At 37.8% G+C, this 16190-nt stretch overlaps 1 long non-coding RNA gene across 1 annotated transcript; it reads left to right on the forward strand.

The window, feature by feature from the left end:
• Positions 1–2329: 2329 nt before the first annotated feature.
• On the forward strand, positions 2330–5063 carry LOC137490750 (uncharacterized). The gene is made up of 4 exons (XR_015481140.1): positions 2330–2373; positions 2732–2795; positions 3079–3204; positions 4166–5063. It is a non-coding gene; the product is annotated as an uncharacterized LOC137490750 (long non-coding RNA).
• The last annotated feature ends 11127 nt before the right edge of the window (positions 5064–16190 follow it).

Genomic DNA, 16190 nt, shown 5'->3' on the forward strand with positions numbered 1-16190 from the left:
CCAAACAGCTTGAAAAGTAGATTTTTTTTACAACAGGTGCCATTTAAATACAGATGTTACCGGAGTCTTAAATATGTTGCTCTTGTTAATTTGTAGCAAATTTCATGAAATTAAATGGACTTGATCAAATCATGTGTTCAAATGCATTTGAACAGCCTAAAAATTACCTAAACATTATTGTCATGGGACGTTTCTTAGGAAAGTGAGCCAAAACAAAGTATTCATACTTTGCTGCATTGTACAAAAACAAAGATTATAAACAAAATTGTAGTCGCCGTCCATATATTTTTCTTACACTGCCTTGCTCGCTTACTCATAAGCTGTGTAACATAGGATTGTTTATTCAGGAGTACTCATGCATCACACTGAGTGCTCCTACAAGTGATGTAGAGCATGAAGTAATAAGAAGCAAGCTTCTCGATGAAATCTGAACTCAAGTGGCCACAAGAGACGCGTTTAAACACATCTTATACCAGATGGAAACCTGAGCACACTAACGACTGCATAATGTGCTAACAACCACTCAGCATACCTTAGCAACCACATAGCAATGACCTAGTCACCAGTCAGACTATTAAATCTACCACCATGTCTTATCAATAACATAACAACCCCTGGGCTCTGACCCAGAACACTTTAGCAACTGTATAGCAATGCCCAAGACACCGTTTAAAATACTTGATTAACCACGAGTGAAGAAACGATCAGTTATATGCCAAAACAACCACATACAGTACAGTAGCGACACCCTGGCAACCACTCATGCTAAAAATTTACCATTTCTTCCACACATTCTAGTATTGATGCCTCAACCAGCAAAATGTGGTAACTTATTCTTCAATCATCACACACAATCACATTGTTTTGAAAGTTAGTCAACAATAAAGAGACTACATCAAAGATACTCAAGCCTTGCAATTGTGAAAAATGAGCCATCATGTCCACATAAAACTTATTTCTTATTTAAACCCGCATTTTAAAACTAGATGGGAAAACATGACTCATTCAACTCAAGTTCTCAAAGCACCATCATTTACTGTTATTCTGTGATAGAGGCCAGCTAGTAAGAACTGTGCAAGTAAACCTCGCTCTCCTGACTTCAAACGCCACACTGGCGACAGATGCTAGAGACTGTAGTCTTTAGTGTCCTTGTTTGTGCACTTTCCTCCTATGCTGGTAAAGCTGTTTCAAATTTTTTTGTGAGCAGCTCAAGAAAAACCAGAGGGCTTGGTGCAGTGATGCAGATGGGAGTGAGGTATGGAGGAGACAGCCATGTAGTAAGAGCTGGGCAAGTAAGCATTGCTATTTGGCTTCAGGAAGCACACTAGCAACTGATTCTTGGCTCTGTCATTTATCATTTTTGTTACACTTCCTACGTCCCATGCCAGAATCATCAATTTGAGTCACACTCAGAGCTGGTTGAGGGATTTCAGGCATTACTTGCAGTTGAAAGGCCATTTTAAACTTCTGTGTCGATTACATGTAGTAAGTCGGACATAGCCTTCACATATTCGCATACCCTTCACCTTACTCTGAAGCAGACCCTGATGCACACCTTTCAAAATATGTAACTACACTTTGCGGTGACTTAGGTTGTGGTGAGGGATTTGCGTCTTTAATAAACTATGACAGTTTGCGATCATTGAACAGTAAGAATAATTAATAAATCCATATGAAGCAGTCCCTTAAAAGTCACGTCTCGTCTTCAGTTTCGGGCTCAGACGCACTTTGCACTTTCTACAAGTGTACCGCACCAAAGCCCAAGTGAACAGCGTTCTGGCACACCTCTTCCAACCAGGCCAGAGCCGGCCAACTGAACCGCGCCTGAGCCCGATTCAGAGCACTCACACTTCTCAAATGAACCGGGAAAGGCGCCTGGGCATGGTTTGGATAGCATAGTGTGAGTGCGCCCATAGAAAACAAGATTTGAGGTTGGTCGGCTTGGTAGCAATGACAAGTCCCAGCCGGCACACGACCGACCTTCAACGTTGAAATATGGTTGAAATAAGGTCAGATGTGTTTTGAACGTTGAAATAATGTTGATAGAACGTTTAATGTTGAACGGTTGAAAAACAGCCTGCATATGACAAGGCTTCAACGTTGAAATGTGGTTGAAAATACGTCAGTTGTTGCTTTAATGTTGAAACAATGTTGAATGATAAATGGTTGAAAAAAGTTACAGAAATCCTTGTACAAATCAACGTTGACATTTTTTTTATCATGGTCTGTATGTTGAATTAACGTCATGGCTTCACCCAATATTCAACATGTTTGGTTACCATGGTATCGGAGGACTCGGCGCACGCGGCCACGCGCAGCGCTTCACTTCACTTAATTACGAACACCTGACCTGCAGTGCAGCAGAATTCAGAGGTAAGCGTGTTTTTAGATGCTTTAAAGTTTTATTTACCCCCCGATTTTGTTTTACACACAGTGTATCTTAAATGTGACTTTGTAGTGTTTCGAATTTTGAAGCATTTAAAACTTTCCAGTTTGTTTTTAGTCTTGTTTGCGCTCCGGTGACGCAGCTAACCTCAAGGTAATGTCACATGTTTAACGTTAGTCTAAATGAGCGTTTTTATGGCAAATTCAAAGCGATAAACTCCAAACGCAGTTTAAAGTTACTGAGCAACGTTATAAAACAATATCCATTTTATACGCTGTATTATTAGTGTTATTATTACAAAGTGAACTGCTGTCGTTTCACTGTTGTTGTTGTTTTTGCTTTTAGACATGTAACTTACTCCAGAGACGCACTAACTTGCACAGCATTAAATGGAAAAGGCTTTGTCCATGTAAGTTTACTTTACCTTTAACAAAGCTATCTGTTAAATCTTCTTGGTGCTTTGGTTGGTGATTTTCTCTTTCTAATCTGTTTGTTTATTGATTGTTAGGTCATGTTGTGATATTATATTGTTATATTGATATTATTATTGTGAAATCATGTTGTGATGTTATACTATGTGACAGTATTGGGGAACAAATATGTATTTAGTGAGAAATTAATGCTTAAATTACACTTTGTATAGTAGCAGATAAAAGGTGTAATGGGTTTTAACTTTCTGAGTTTTCTGGAAGGTCCAGTTGAGGGGCATCAAGAACACGCAGATAGCCTACCTGTGTCAGCCTGGACAGACTGCAGTTCTGCTACTCCATGCCAAGGCTTTTGTATGGATGTCTTGACTACTACTGTGTTCTCTAAAGGTATTACTGGAGCAAAACAACAGCACCCGTTACAGTAAAATTTGTATTCAAAAAAATAGTGATACATGTGTAGCAGGTCCAGTACATGTGATGTCATTGAGAAGTTTTTATTAAATGTCATTAAAACAAATAAATAAACATGCTATTTAAATAAATCTAAATATTAAAAACTTGAGGATTAAGATGACAAATGAAATGCATCATCTGTCTTGCGAAAAGGGTCTACTTAAGAATTCTGGTGTTTTCCAACTTAAAGGGATAGTTCACCCAAGAATGAAAATTTACTCACATTTTACTCCCCAAATGGTTTAAAACCATTATGAGTTTATTTTGTTGAACACAAAAGAGGCTATTCTGAAAAAAAAAAAACTAAAAACCTGTAAACATTGACCTCCATAGTAGAAAAAAATACTATAGAAGTCAATGGTTAAATAGATTTGCAGCTTTCTTCAAAATATCTTCTTTTGTGTTCAACGTGGTCAGTAAATGACGACAGAATACAAATTTTGAATTATCCCTTTAATTCTCTGTCATACATGCAGACTTTTGCAGAAGTGCTACACCTTCTAGAGTTTTTCTCAACCATGTCTAAAAAGCTTTAAACAGCTTTTACAGTACATGTAATGGTTTACAACAACTTGTAATTAGATGTGTTGAATGTTTCATGATTCTTTACTGCAGCCTTGGTTAAAAAAAAAAAAATAAAAGCAATTTTTTCGAGAATCTGAAATTTGAAGTCTGGAAATGCTGGCACCGGTGGTGGCGAAGGGCTTCCTGACGATATCACACCTAATTCTTCACTTCTCTTAGTTAGGAATATTCAGATGGATGACTCAAAATTATTGAGTGTGGCGATATTATAGGACTAATTTGGATTCAATAAAAAAATAAATATTTGAATTTCACTTTGTATAATAGCTGATACCAACTTAGTTGTAACCTCGTATTTCATTTATTGCAGGTTTTCTGGAGGCTCCATTTGAGGGCATCAAGGACATACTGATGGCCTAAACCAGTGTCAGCCTAGACAGACAGGCATCTATTGCAGTTCTGCTACACAAGACCAAACTCTCTGCTTTTGTATGGATGTCTGACTAGTACGGTGTTCTCTAAAGGTATAACTGGAGCAAAACAATAGCATCCGTTACAGTGAAATTTGTGTTCATAAAAGATAGTGATATGTGTAACAGGTCCAGTACATTTGTCATAAAGGTTAAATCACAGTAAGTACTGTAAAAATAACTTGTTTGCCTTTGCCACAACAGGTCATGGTGTGTGCTTACTGCTTGTAGTAAACACACGCTGATCTGATGAGGGAGAGATATACGCAAACACAATTGTATTTAATGTTTTGTTTTGCCTCACTAAAGTGTTGTTGGAGCTTGGTATGTTCACAGTTGAAATCACTGAAGTCACATGGAACGTTTTGACAATGTGTTTTGTGCCTTATCTTGACAATGACCATCTTGGGACCATTGCTGTCTGTAGAGGATGAGGAGCATTTAATCTAAAATATTTTAGTTTGTGTTCTGAAGATTAACAGGACTTGTGGGATGACACAAGTAATTAATTACAGAACCTATATGAACACTTAATGTGACATGTAATAGTGAAATAGTGGTCCTACATTCACAAATGTGAGCCATTATTATAAGACCCATGTGAACATGCAATTTTTATGATACTAATAATAATAATGGAATAACAAATTGCTTTTACTGTTGTGTTTGTGAGAGAGAATCAAACCATATATTCTACACATTTTCTTGATGATTTACTGAAATATTTGTCTATGTTCCACTGTCACAGGTGCTCAGTTTTGCTGCAGTAATGCTAAACACAATAGATATACTTTATACAAAAAAAAAAAAAATACTACATATTTAGCATGCAGACCTGCAAAGTGAAGGAGTAATGTCAGGTTAAGATTATAGCATGAGTTTTCACTATTGTGAATGTGAAGCCATTCATTCACAATGAATTGGAATAGCAAACCTCATTATTGATTTTGTAGGAAACTCACCTGGTGTTTGAGAAATAAATATGTATTTAACTGCTAGACTGATATAGATGTTTTAGTGTTTTAGTCTTGATTCTTTGTCCCCAGTGCCATCTTTTACCTCAAGTGTTTCTCTCAATCTATAAAACCTCAAACAGATGTAATGTATTTCACTTGTGATTCTTAGTTGTGAGTGATGTTTTTTTTTTTTTTTTTTTTTTTTTTTTACTGCAGCCACTTTAAAAATGGGTATTTTGTAAACTGTGTAAACAGAATTGAAGCGTAGTTTAGTTACTTAGTTTAATTTAGTTAGTATCTGTCTTTCTGAAGACGGTAACACTTTACAATAAGGTTGTATTAGTAAGTGTTAATGTATTTACTAACATGAACAAAGAGCAATGAAGCATCTTTCATATAAAGAAAGTACAGTTCATGTCAGCTCAGTGCATTAATGTTAACAAGCATACATTTTGATTTTAATAGCATCAGGACATATTTCAATTAATTAAATGATTAATAAATGCTGTACAAGTATTTGTTCTTTGTTCATGTTAGTAAACATTAACTTTAATTCATGAAACCTAATTAAAAAGTGACTATTTAATTGTATGCCTTTTTTCTGTATTTGAGTGTACAGCATGTATAGTAACCTGCATGGTTTTGATAAACTGTATGCTGTAAATGTTGCTGTATATTTAGAATAATTGAAATAATGAGGTGTGAATTAAATAAATTGATACACAGACTAAGTTGTGTATTTGTGTCGTGTATTTTTTATTAGTAAAAATTTGTTTGCTATATTTATGGACTTTGCGTTGTATGTAATTTCTATTTAACTTACGTTGAAATGTATGACGGTGAAACAACGTCACGGTATCAACGTTGATCCAATTTGCAAAATCGAAAGGTAATTCAACCTTCATTCAACGTCTACAAAACGACCACAATTCACCCATGAAGAAGGTAAGAGTGAAACAACGTTGTGATTTCAACGGTGAATCACCGGTGGTGGTCCGACGGTGAAACAACGTCACTATATAAACGTTGATCCAATTTGCAAAATCGAAAGGTAATTCAACGTTGATCCAACCATAGACCTGACGTTGATTCAACGTTGAATCACCGTTGAAATGCCGGCTGGGGTCGGGGGACGAGCAGTGGAAGGCCAGTGATTTAAGTGTTAAACAAGTGCAGAGTCCCATGGAAGAGTTCTGGATGGATACTTGATTGTATTTACTTCTTGATTAAAATTGTTGAACGTTCGCCTCTTTCTTCCTTGAGTGAATGTGAGTTTGAGCTACTTCTAAAGTAGCATCAAACACATTTCTGATGTAACCTAAAACATCACCAAAGAAACATGACACAGTGGGACGGAGAAACCACATTGCCTACAAGTGTTTTGGAAGTGTTATTGCCAGAGCAGTACACACAGAACACAGAGGTATAAATTATCACCGCGTTGTTGACTATGTTCAAGGTATGCACCATCAGGGTACAGTGATCACTCTATTATTTATAAAACTTAAGCGCAGTAACCTAGATGGGAGAGATGTTTTAGGGCACAGGTGTCAAATCCATTTCCTGGAGGGCCGCAACTTTGCACAGTTTAGTTCCAACCCTAATTAAACACACCTGATCAACCAAATTGAGTCCTTCAGTTATGTTTGAAACCCACAGGTAAGCGTGTTGAAGCAGGGTTGAAACTGAACTATGCAGAAGCGCGGCCCTCCAGGAACTGGATTTGACACCTGTGTTTTAGGGTGCATGAGTAAACCCTGCTACCCCAACACCAAGAAACTACGCATGATGCTACAGTCTTTGGTGATTTTGTTTGCATGCCTACCTCCCATGCTGAAAACAGTTTGAATCCTTCTCAGAGTAGGTCACATACATAGGTTCAATTCCAGTCCTCGCATCACATTATTCTGTACATGTCACTTATGACTTCAAGCATTTGTTCTAATTTGAACCAGTAATGTGAATCCATAGTTGAGTTTCAATGTAAAAATAAATCCCTGTGTTTGGGTAGGGAGCAATAAAAGACAAATGAGCAGCGAGCAATAAACACTGTAGGGACAATCAAATTAGAACATAGTTTATTAAAAGAGCTTCTCATCTGTCAAGCTGGTATTCTAGATGTGTTAAATAAAAGAGACATGAGAAATGTGCAGAGTGTTGGGGTGTGAGGACTGGGATTAAAGACCACTTTGCTGGTAAGAGGTGTGCAAGTAAACATCGAGTGTCACACTGATGACAGAAGGTCGAGCCTTTAGCTTGTTAGCATGTCTGCCTCTAATGTTAGAATCATTGGTTCAAATTAACCAGTGATGTACAGAAAATTGTATGTACATGCACACATTCCAAGTGAGTTTATGTGCAAATTGCTCAGACAGTGATATTTCACACAATTTTAGGACCTGGCGAATTCTGAAGCAGTCGCATAAAATATTGCACCAAACAAATGAACAGAGGAAGACATTGCTTTTGTAATAGAGACCAGCTAGTGAAGTGCTGTGCAAGTAAATCTCACTCCCCTGATCTCAAAAGGTACTCTAGTGACATGACTCCCATGCAAAGAATTACCAGTTCAATCCCAGCTTGGAGCAAATGGGTGGTGTAGGACCGGTGGGTGAGGTTTAGGGGGGTGAGTGTAAAGAAGGCCGGCTCATGAAGTGCTGTGCAGGTAAAAGTTTACTCCCTTAATCTCAAAAGGTGTTCTAACGACAGATTTTAGAGACCATGGTCTTTAGCCTCCTTGTTAGAGCAACTACTCCCAAAGAATCACTGGTTTTACACTTCCATTGCCACTCTCTCTCTCATTCACTCTCTTTCTCTCATAAGAGCTTAACAATGATACAAGATTTGGATTTGGTACACATAAAGCACCAGGATACAAAAACGCGTAGTGACCTTGTGTATGTGAATTAAATGCCTTGTCTGCTATCATCTCTTAACATCATCCCTGATGGCCCTGCCATGCATGACACATCATACAACGCTTGCCTTTCAGTGGGTTTGTACTCCTGATACTGTAAGTTCCTCAGTGTGGCTCATAAATATCTCTGACATGGTACAAAGGAGCATGAACAATTTTCATATGACTTCTCCACATGGGGAAACATACAAGGTCATGCAACATCAAGAATTGCACAGTGTATGCCCACCTGCCATTACCCTGGCCTAAAGAAACACATTAGCAAAATATGGTAGAACCATTAAAGCCATTGATAGTGTGGTAATCTGCCACGATGGTTCAATTCCAGCTCAATGCAGATTGAGATAAAACAGATACATTGGTGCCGTGACCCGGATGGGAAGAAGTTTTAGGAGGGTGAGTATAAGGCCAGCTAGTTTGAGGTCTAGTATGTGAATAAACCATACTGCCATAATCTCAGGAGGCACACAAAATATGCTAGACACTTTACTTTTTAATGTCCTTGATAGTGAGCCTTTCTGCTGAAATTCCCAATCTAAATTGGTAGAGTAAATGATGTTGTGTAAAACTTGCATACTTTAAGGATCTTGTTTTACTCGTGTTATGTACTTTCACTAGAAATCATAAACCTTAACGAACAGATTACTTTAATTTACCTGCTTACTGTCATCTATCAAAAATAAGACTGTAACCAAAAAAAGGCAGCTTTCTGTGAAATGAATATAACAATTTTCCATTAATAGCGATTTCAGATAAGGTATTTTCCACTGGGCAAGAGTATTCAAATGCGTTACTTACATTGCCACTCCATCTTTCATGTTCAGGAACATTCAAGGTTATGCTGACAGCTCTGTCTCCACATCTTATTATCATCCAGAAACCACAGAGCTCTGATTAATCTCATGTAGCCAGACATTTAAATAACTGAAAAAAGTTTCACTGCATCCACTTAGAGAGGAATCCGTCAACTCCAGCTAAGGCCACTTCAGATGTAACCTTTACTAAACCTGGGTTTCTGACAGGCACGCATGAAATTAGCATGTATGTGTGCGGGTTTGGTTCTAATCAAAGGGGAGTTGTTTGTTTGGTGAGCACCGCCTGCGGAAGATGAAGCCCAGCCGGGAGAGCAACTGGATCCAGATGCCTGTTAATTGATAACACCAGCCGGCACTGTCCTTTTGCTCTTCTATAACTGTCAGGAGGCACATGAGTGTCTGGATACAACCCCCAAATGGTCTTTGTCGTTTCTTCATTTTCTTCCAATCCTGTTTTTCCTGCCCTGCTCCTCCTGGTTCCACTTCTCTCTTTCATTACAGCACACTTTGTAAACAGCAATTAATGATCCAGACACACTGGTCCATGCAGCTGGGGGAATAAACAATGCAGATAGTTAAACACAATGTGGTTCAAAAGTCTGAGACCACAAGTGAAAATGAAAACTAATTTTAAACAAACCGTTTTTGGGTCAAATTGTTTGTTAGTTGATTTATTTGTTTTTTTCGTCCTCGATATCTGTCAGAAGCATTAGACAAAATAAAAATATACATTTTACATTTTTTAAAGAAAGAGTTTATAATTTTTTTAACTAAAATGTTTTATTTTATTTTACACATTTGCTCAAGTAGCACACTAGATATTAGACATTCAAATTCTTCTAGTTTTTTTTTTGTTGTTGTTGTATATTTCATTTTATTAATTCCAAATTCACATAGCAAATTGTTCAATTAGATTTTTATTATGTTTAATTAAGTGTGTATTTTTTTCATTTATTTTTTAACAACAGGTTGTAGGAAAGTCCTTATGAGTGAGGGGAGTATAAAACGTGAGCTTGACAGGCAGATTGGTGTAGCGGCAGCAGTAAAGTGGTCGATGTACCGGTCCGTTGTAGTAAAGAAGGAGCTGAGAAGAAAGGCAAAGCTCTCGACTTACAGTTCAATCTACGTTTATACTCTTACCTCTTATAATCATGGGCTTTGGGTCTTGGAGTCAGGAGGCCAAAATGAGGTTTCTTCGCAGGGTGGCAGGGCACATCCTTATAGATAGGGTGAGGAGCACTGCCACTGCTCTACCACATCGAGAAAAGTCAGCTGAGGTGGTTCGGGCATCTGTTTTGGATGCCTCCTTGATGCCTGCCTAGGGAGGTGTTCCAAGCATGCCCCACTGGGAGGAGGCCTCAGGGAAGACCATCAAGACCAACAATACTCAGGTAGGCTGTGAGATTGACACAATTCTCAATTGGTACTAATGGGCCCAGAGTGTGCCAAGAAAATATTCCCCACACCATTGCACCACCACCACCTGCCTGAACCATTGATACAAGGCAGAATGGATCCTTTCTTTCATGTTGTTGACTCCAACTCAATTCTATATTCTACAATTTGAATGGCACAGCAGAAATCGAGACTCATCAGACCAGACAAAACATTTCCAATCCTCTATTGTCCAATTATGTTGAGCCTGTACCCTCAGCTTCCTGTTTTTAACTGACAGGAGTGGCACCCGATGTGGTCTTCTGCTCCTTTAGCCCATCCGCATCAAAGTTTGACACATTGTGCATTCAGAAATGCTCTTCTGCATACCTCGTTGTAACAAGTGGTTATTTGAGTTACTGTTGCCTTTTTATCAGCTCGAAGCAGTCTGGCCATTCTTTTCTGACTTCTGGTATAAAACAAGGCATTTATGCCCACAAAACTGCTGCTCATTTGATATTTATTTTCTATTTGTCTGTACATTTTCTGTAAACCCTAGAGATGGTTGTGCATGAAAATCCCAGTAGATCAGCAGTTTCTGAAATACTCAGACCAGCCTTTTTGGCACCAACAACCAAGCCAGGTTCAAAGTCACTTAACCCTCCTATCATTCTTGGGATTAATTTAACCCCATTAAGTGTTAAACATATGTGCATATAAAGTTCACATTGTTTTTTTTTTTTGTTTTTGTTTTTGCTCATATTGAATGACTTTTCCTAATTTAATGGAGTAAATTTGGTAAACATAAAATTAACAGTTTATTTTTCAAAGCCCTGTACACATTTTGTCACATCGATGTTCCTTGGGATCAGTTTGACCCAAGGGTCATTTAGCAGTTTAAAACAAGAAATATAAAAAAATACACATATTTGTTTTGGGTGAAATTGAGGTCACTATAACATGCTATGGTTTTATAATATGCACAAATTTTTTATATGTTAGGTATATAATAAATAAATAAATAACACAACCATACCTGTAGTATCGCAAGATTCACTAACATGGAACTCACTTGACATGGTGGTAGGAGGAATTTGGGGAAAACATATTTCATGTGGTTTACAGGGTAGGTACAAAGCTATAAAAGCTTGCACATGAAGCTTCTAAACTATTTCTATTTTTGCTTTGTGGGCCCTTCTTTTAAGCTCTCTCAATTGAAAATGGCCTCTAAGCAAAGTTTTCTGTTAGAGATTTTGTCACAGGTTTTTGACATTGAAAGTGACATAGAGGAGAAAGTGTCTGGGACAGGGTAATCTCGAGGAGGACCCTGATTTGAGGCATCCTCTTCAGAAGACTAGTGTCTCTCAACCACCAACAGACACATTATCACCAAAAAATGGAAAATTATTGTGGTCCCGCTCCCCACTTAAACTCACGGGGTAGACTTAGTGCTGCTAATGTCATCAGAATGGTTCCAGGGCCCAACAGATATGCTGTCAGTCATGTTCAAGACATAAAATCAGCATTTCAGCTTTTCATTACACCATAAACTAATTATGTATTTCAAATGACAAACTTAGAGCGGAGAAGGGTCTATGGGGACAGCTGGAAAAACTTTGATGTGACTGATTTGCAAGGCTACATTGGGTTGCTAATTTTGTGCAAGTCCAAAGGAGAAGCAAAAGAAAGCCTTTGGAATGCTGACACTGTAAGGTCAATATTTTCAGCCACCATGAATCTGAAGACATTCCATGTTTTTTCTCTCTCTCTCTCTCTCTCTCTCTCTCTCTCTCTCTCTCTCTCTCTCTCTCTCTCTATATATATATATATATATATATATATATATATATATATATATATATATATACTTTTCTATGTTCAGGTGAAAGTGAGTTTTCATGCATTTGTAAACTTGTCAATAGTAAAGCAATAGGTAATCTGTATTAACTGTATGTATAAGGGGGAGGAAGTAGGAGTTGTTAAATAGTCAATAAAGACATCCATTACCTGACACAAATTTTGGCAAAAAAAAATAAAAACAAAACTAAAAATATTCTTGAGGTTTTCAATTGCTGGGGTCAAACTGACCCCAGTGGATAAAAGGTGTTAGCAGATTTTAAGGTAACAGGAGGGTTAAATCCCATTTCTTCCCCATTCTGATGCTCGGTTTGAACTGCAGCAGTCTGTCTTGACCATGTCTAAATGCATTGTGTGGCTGTCATGTGATTGGCTGATTAGAGCAGTTGGACAGGTGATACATAATAAAATGGCTAGTGAGTGTATATCAGATGTCGCGTTAACCGAATATTGTAATTTGCATCTAGCTGTAATTCCCACTCCTGTCCAGCTGATGGTGATAGCCCGTATTAATTAGCAATTGTCTTGTTTTGCCTCCTCTTTGTCACCGCTGCGTACAGTTACAAAAATGTCACGGCAGCTGAGTGTGAGAAGTTTTTTAAACGGCCAAATAGTTGTGATATTATCAATAAAGGTGAAAAAAAAATAAAGAAAGTGATGCAGTGAACGACGAAGAAACAAACAGACAAAAATCCTCTGTTGCCGACAGCTGTTACGGGACAACCAAGCTGCAGCAAGGAGGTCAGGTGCTTTGAAGCATGCATGTGAACACTTTGGGGTGCAGAAGGATCGCGTACTGCAGGATTTATCCCGGTGAAATGAGTGTTTGAATCAAGAAATCCCACATTCATAGAATCCAGCAATCTTCTGGTCACTTCCTAAAGAGAAAGTTTGCCTAACTACAAAATGCTGGCTGAAGTGAGGCTAGTAATTCCAATCTCCAGAGTGGATTTAACATTTAAAATTTAAACTGTCATGAGAATTTGACTTTCCGAGGCAAAGAAACAAGATTTAATGACAATTGCCGTTGCATCAGTCTCCCTCGATACATTTGATTACGCAAAGGCAAGCTCCCAGTTCAGGTCGACACAGACCAGGAGGAAGATATGAGTTCAGGCAGAGAACATCATCTGAATAGTTATACTTTTAATTTATGTTCTTATTTTCAATAATATTTTGTAATATAATTTGGTGTTTATATCTGCCTGTGTTCAGGCACAAATGGTCTGGTTTTAATTCCCTCCACTGTCAGCGTGAAAAAAACAAACAAAAAAAAACATGAAATTGTTGCTAGAACAATACATTTGATGGAGTTTTTGTTAATTTGTCAAATAAATAAATAAATATTTTAGCCTATATGCTCGTCATGCAAGTTTATGATTAAAATATGAATGAAAAAAGCAATTATAAAATATGCAAATTAAATGACTGGCAATAACAAGGTATGACGGAATTTTTACAACCCTCTCTGTCAAAATGACAGACAATGAGAAAGTCTAACGTGACCTCTAGTGTGTATATATATATATATATATATATATATATATATATATATATATATATATATATATATATATATATATATATATATATATTTAACACAATTAAATGTGTAAAATCTAGTGCAACATCTACTAAGTTTATTTCTCAATGGGAGACTTTCAAATGAGGATGTCCCAGCGGGGATGATTCACCTAATGGGAAACGTTACGGAAAAACGCATTATATCCACAGCTTCTCTGGAATCACTTCATGAAAAAGCAGGCCGCAGGCTAAAAGCTTTCCAGGGAAGAAAAAAAGTGCCAATGTCTGCCTCCACAGTTTATTTGCTTTCCCTGAAGCCGAGGCGCTATGACATCTCAAATACTTAACAGAAGATTACAACCGCAAACTGTCTCATCCGCACACAAACGCACATAACCAGATTGACTTCACTGACATACAGTATTGCTCATTAATCAGTTCAGCTTTGGCAAAGTAAAACCCGCTAGTGACTGATGACTGCCAACATGCACAAAGAGAAAGCAAAGGCAAAAAAATAAATAAAAAAATACTGCTTTTGGCTCACTGCACGACCCCGTCTGCTTCTTTTTAATTGTCCCAACATGAAGCCATTTTAGAGCAAAGCCATTAAGGATAATTATGAGTGCAAAGACGCTGCAAGCTCAGTATAAATACAGCACGTTCCCAGCAAACTGCGGACTGTATTTAAACGACTTGACTTGAAACACTATGCAGACCAGGCTTGCACGAGAGGCGGATAATATTTAATAAACAGCGGTCATACATGACTTAGAGCTGCAATAAGGCTGTATTCATTACATATAATCATGCAGTTATTATTTTTGCAAACTCTGGCTGCGTTCCAGCGTTCAGCGCTGCCAAAACGTTATGCATCACTTGGCGAGGAATCTTTCAACAAAATGATTTAATTTTCCCCTCGCTTGTCATAAACAATAATGATGTCCACATTCGGATTAGATTCACAATGCAGAAACAGAGAGAGAGGAAAAAAAGCGTGCTCTGGGATTCTTTCAGCACAATGGAGAAAAATAATTAGCAAAAACATCTTTGAAGGTTCACTGTCCAATGTTCTGTTGATAAAAACAGAACTGTATGTTCCACCCTCAAGTCAACATTGTTTCATCTGGTCAGAGCAGACGTCATATTTAATGACACAAACAAAAGTGCGGATGCTAGGGATGTGTTAAATGTTTCATTTGTAGAATGGCTGAAATTGAATGATTGAATTCACTTACATCCATCACAGCTTTCCTTTCATTTGCATCCAGTTAAATAAGTGTTTACTCTAAAAGCTTATGAAGAAAGCCTTGCGTCTTTGATTTAGGAAACACATATGAACACTGTGCTACTCAATTCGGAAACAGATTGGCTTGTGTTTGTTATTTTGATTTTATATTGCATTTACACAAATGAGCCATTACATTATGACCAATTAACCTGCACAACCCACAAAACAGTAGCTAAGCATCAAGGCATGGACTCGGTACGGATTTTTGTAGTTTTGTTGTAACAACAAGAACAAAAGCATAGTAGCATAAGGCCAATAGATCCTCCATTTACCATATGCTATAGGTCTCAAACTCAAATCCTGGAGGGCTGCAGCTCTGCACAGTTTTGCTCCAACCCTGATCAAAAACAGCTGATCCAAATAATCGAGGTGTTCAAAATAGTCATGAACACCTTCATTAGTTGATCAGCTGTGTTTGATCAGGGTTGGAGCAAAACTGTGCAGAGGAATTGAGTTTGAGACCTATGCCATATGTTGTGTGGTGGTGGTGATGCTACATGAAGCTGCTATATCAATAAGGACTTGAAATATTTGGTTTGGTTCATGTCATTCTTTTACAGAAATGCATTTGCATGTTTCTTAAACTTCTCCTTGATGATTCTTGCAGTCTGCTGTGGCGCCATGAATGGGTGCACTCGATCCACAAAGATGTTCAGACATTTGACAGCTGTTAGGGGTTGTGCAATTGGGATAATGAGGCCTAAAACTCCTCAAGAAAACATTAATCACAGTGTCTGTGTCTGTCAGTTAGTTTTAATATAGTTTATCCAGGTGCCATAGCCTTTGATGGTAGTTGGTGCATCTGTGCTCATCAATGTGATGCAGCAGTGTTCATTTTGTCATTGAAAATAATGGGCGCAAAATGTTTAATACCTATAGCTTGACATACAGAATCTTGACAGGTCCTCAGTGCTATTAACGTGCTTGAAATCTTTGAGTGAGCACACTCTGATCTGCTCATCTAATGAATGAACAGCGCATTACTGTTGATGAAATAAGATGAGACTTAAATGTAGGAAAAGAAAACTTCCAGTTAGGCTGCTGGCCCAGCAGACCTATCAGGTTTCTGTTTGTCAAGCCATTTTCATTGATGAAATTAAGACTGTGCACAAGGAATCTAGATTTGTACAGTTATCATGAATTCATAGTAATTTTTATGCAGACAGAAGTTTGTGAGAAACTGTGTGCACATCG

Source organism: Danio rerio, chromosome 3 (assembly GCF_052040795.2).
Source record: "Danio rerio strain M-AB ecotype USA chromosome 3, GRCz13ab, whole genome shotgun sequence".
NCBI classification, from domain to species: domain Eukaryota; kingdom Metazoa; phylum Chordata; class Actinopteri; order Cypriniformes; family Danionidae; genus Danio; species Danio rerio.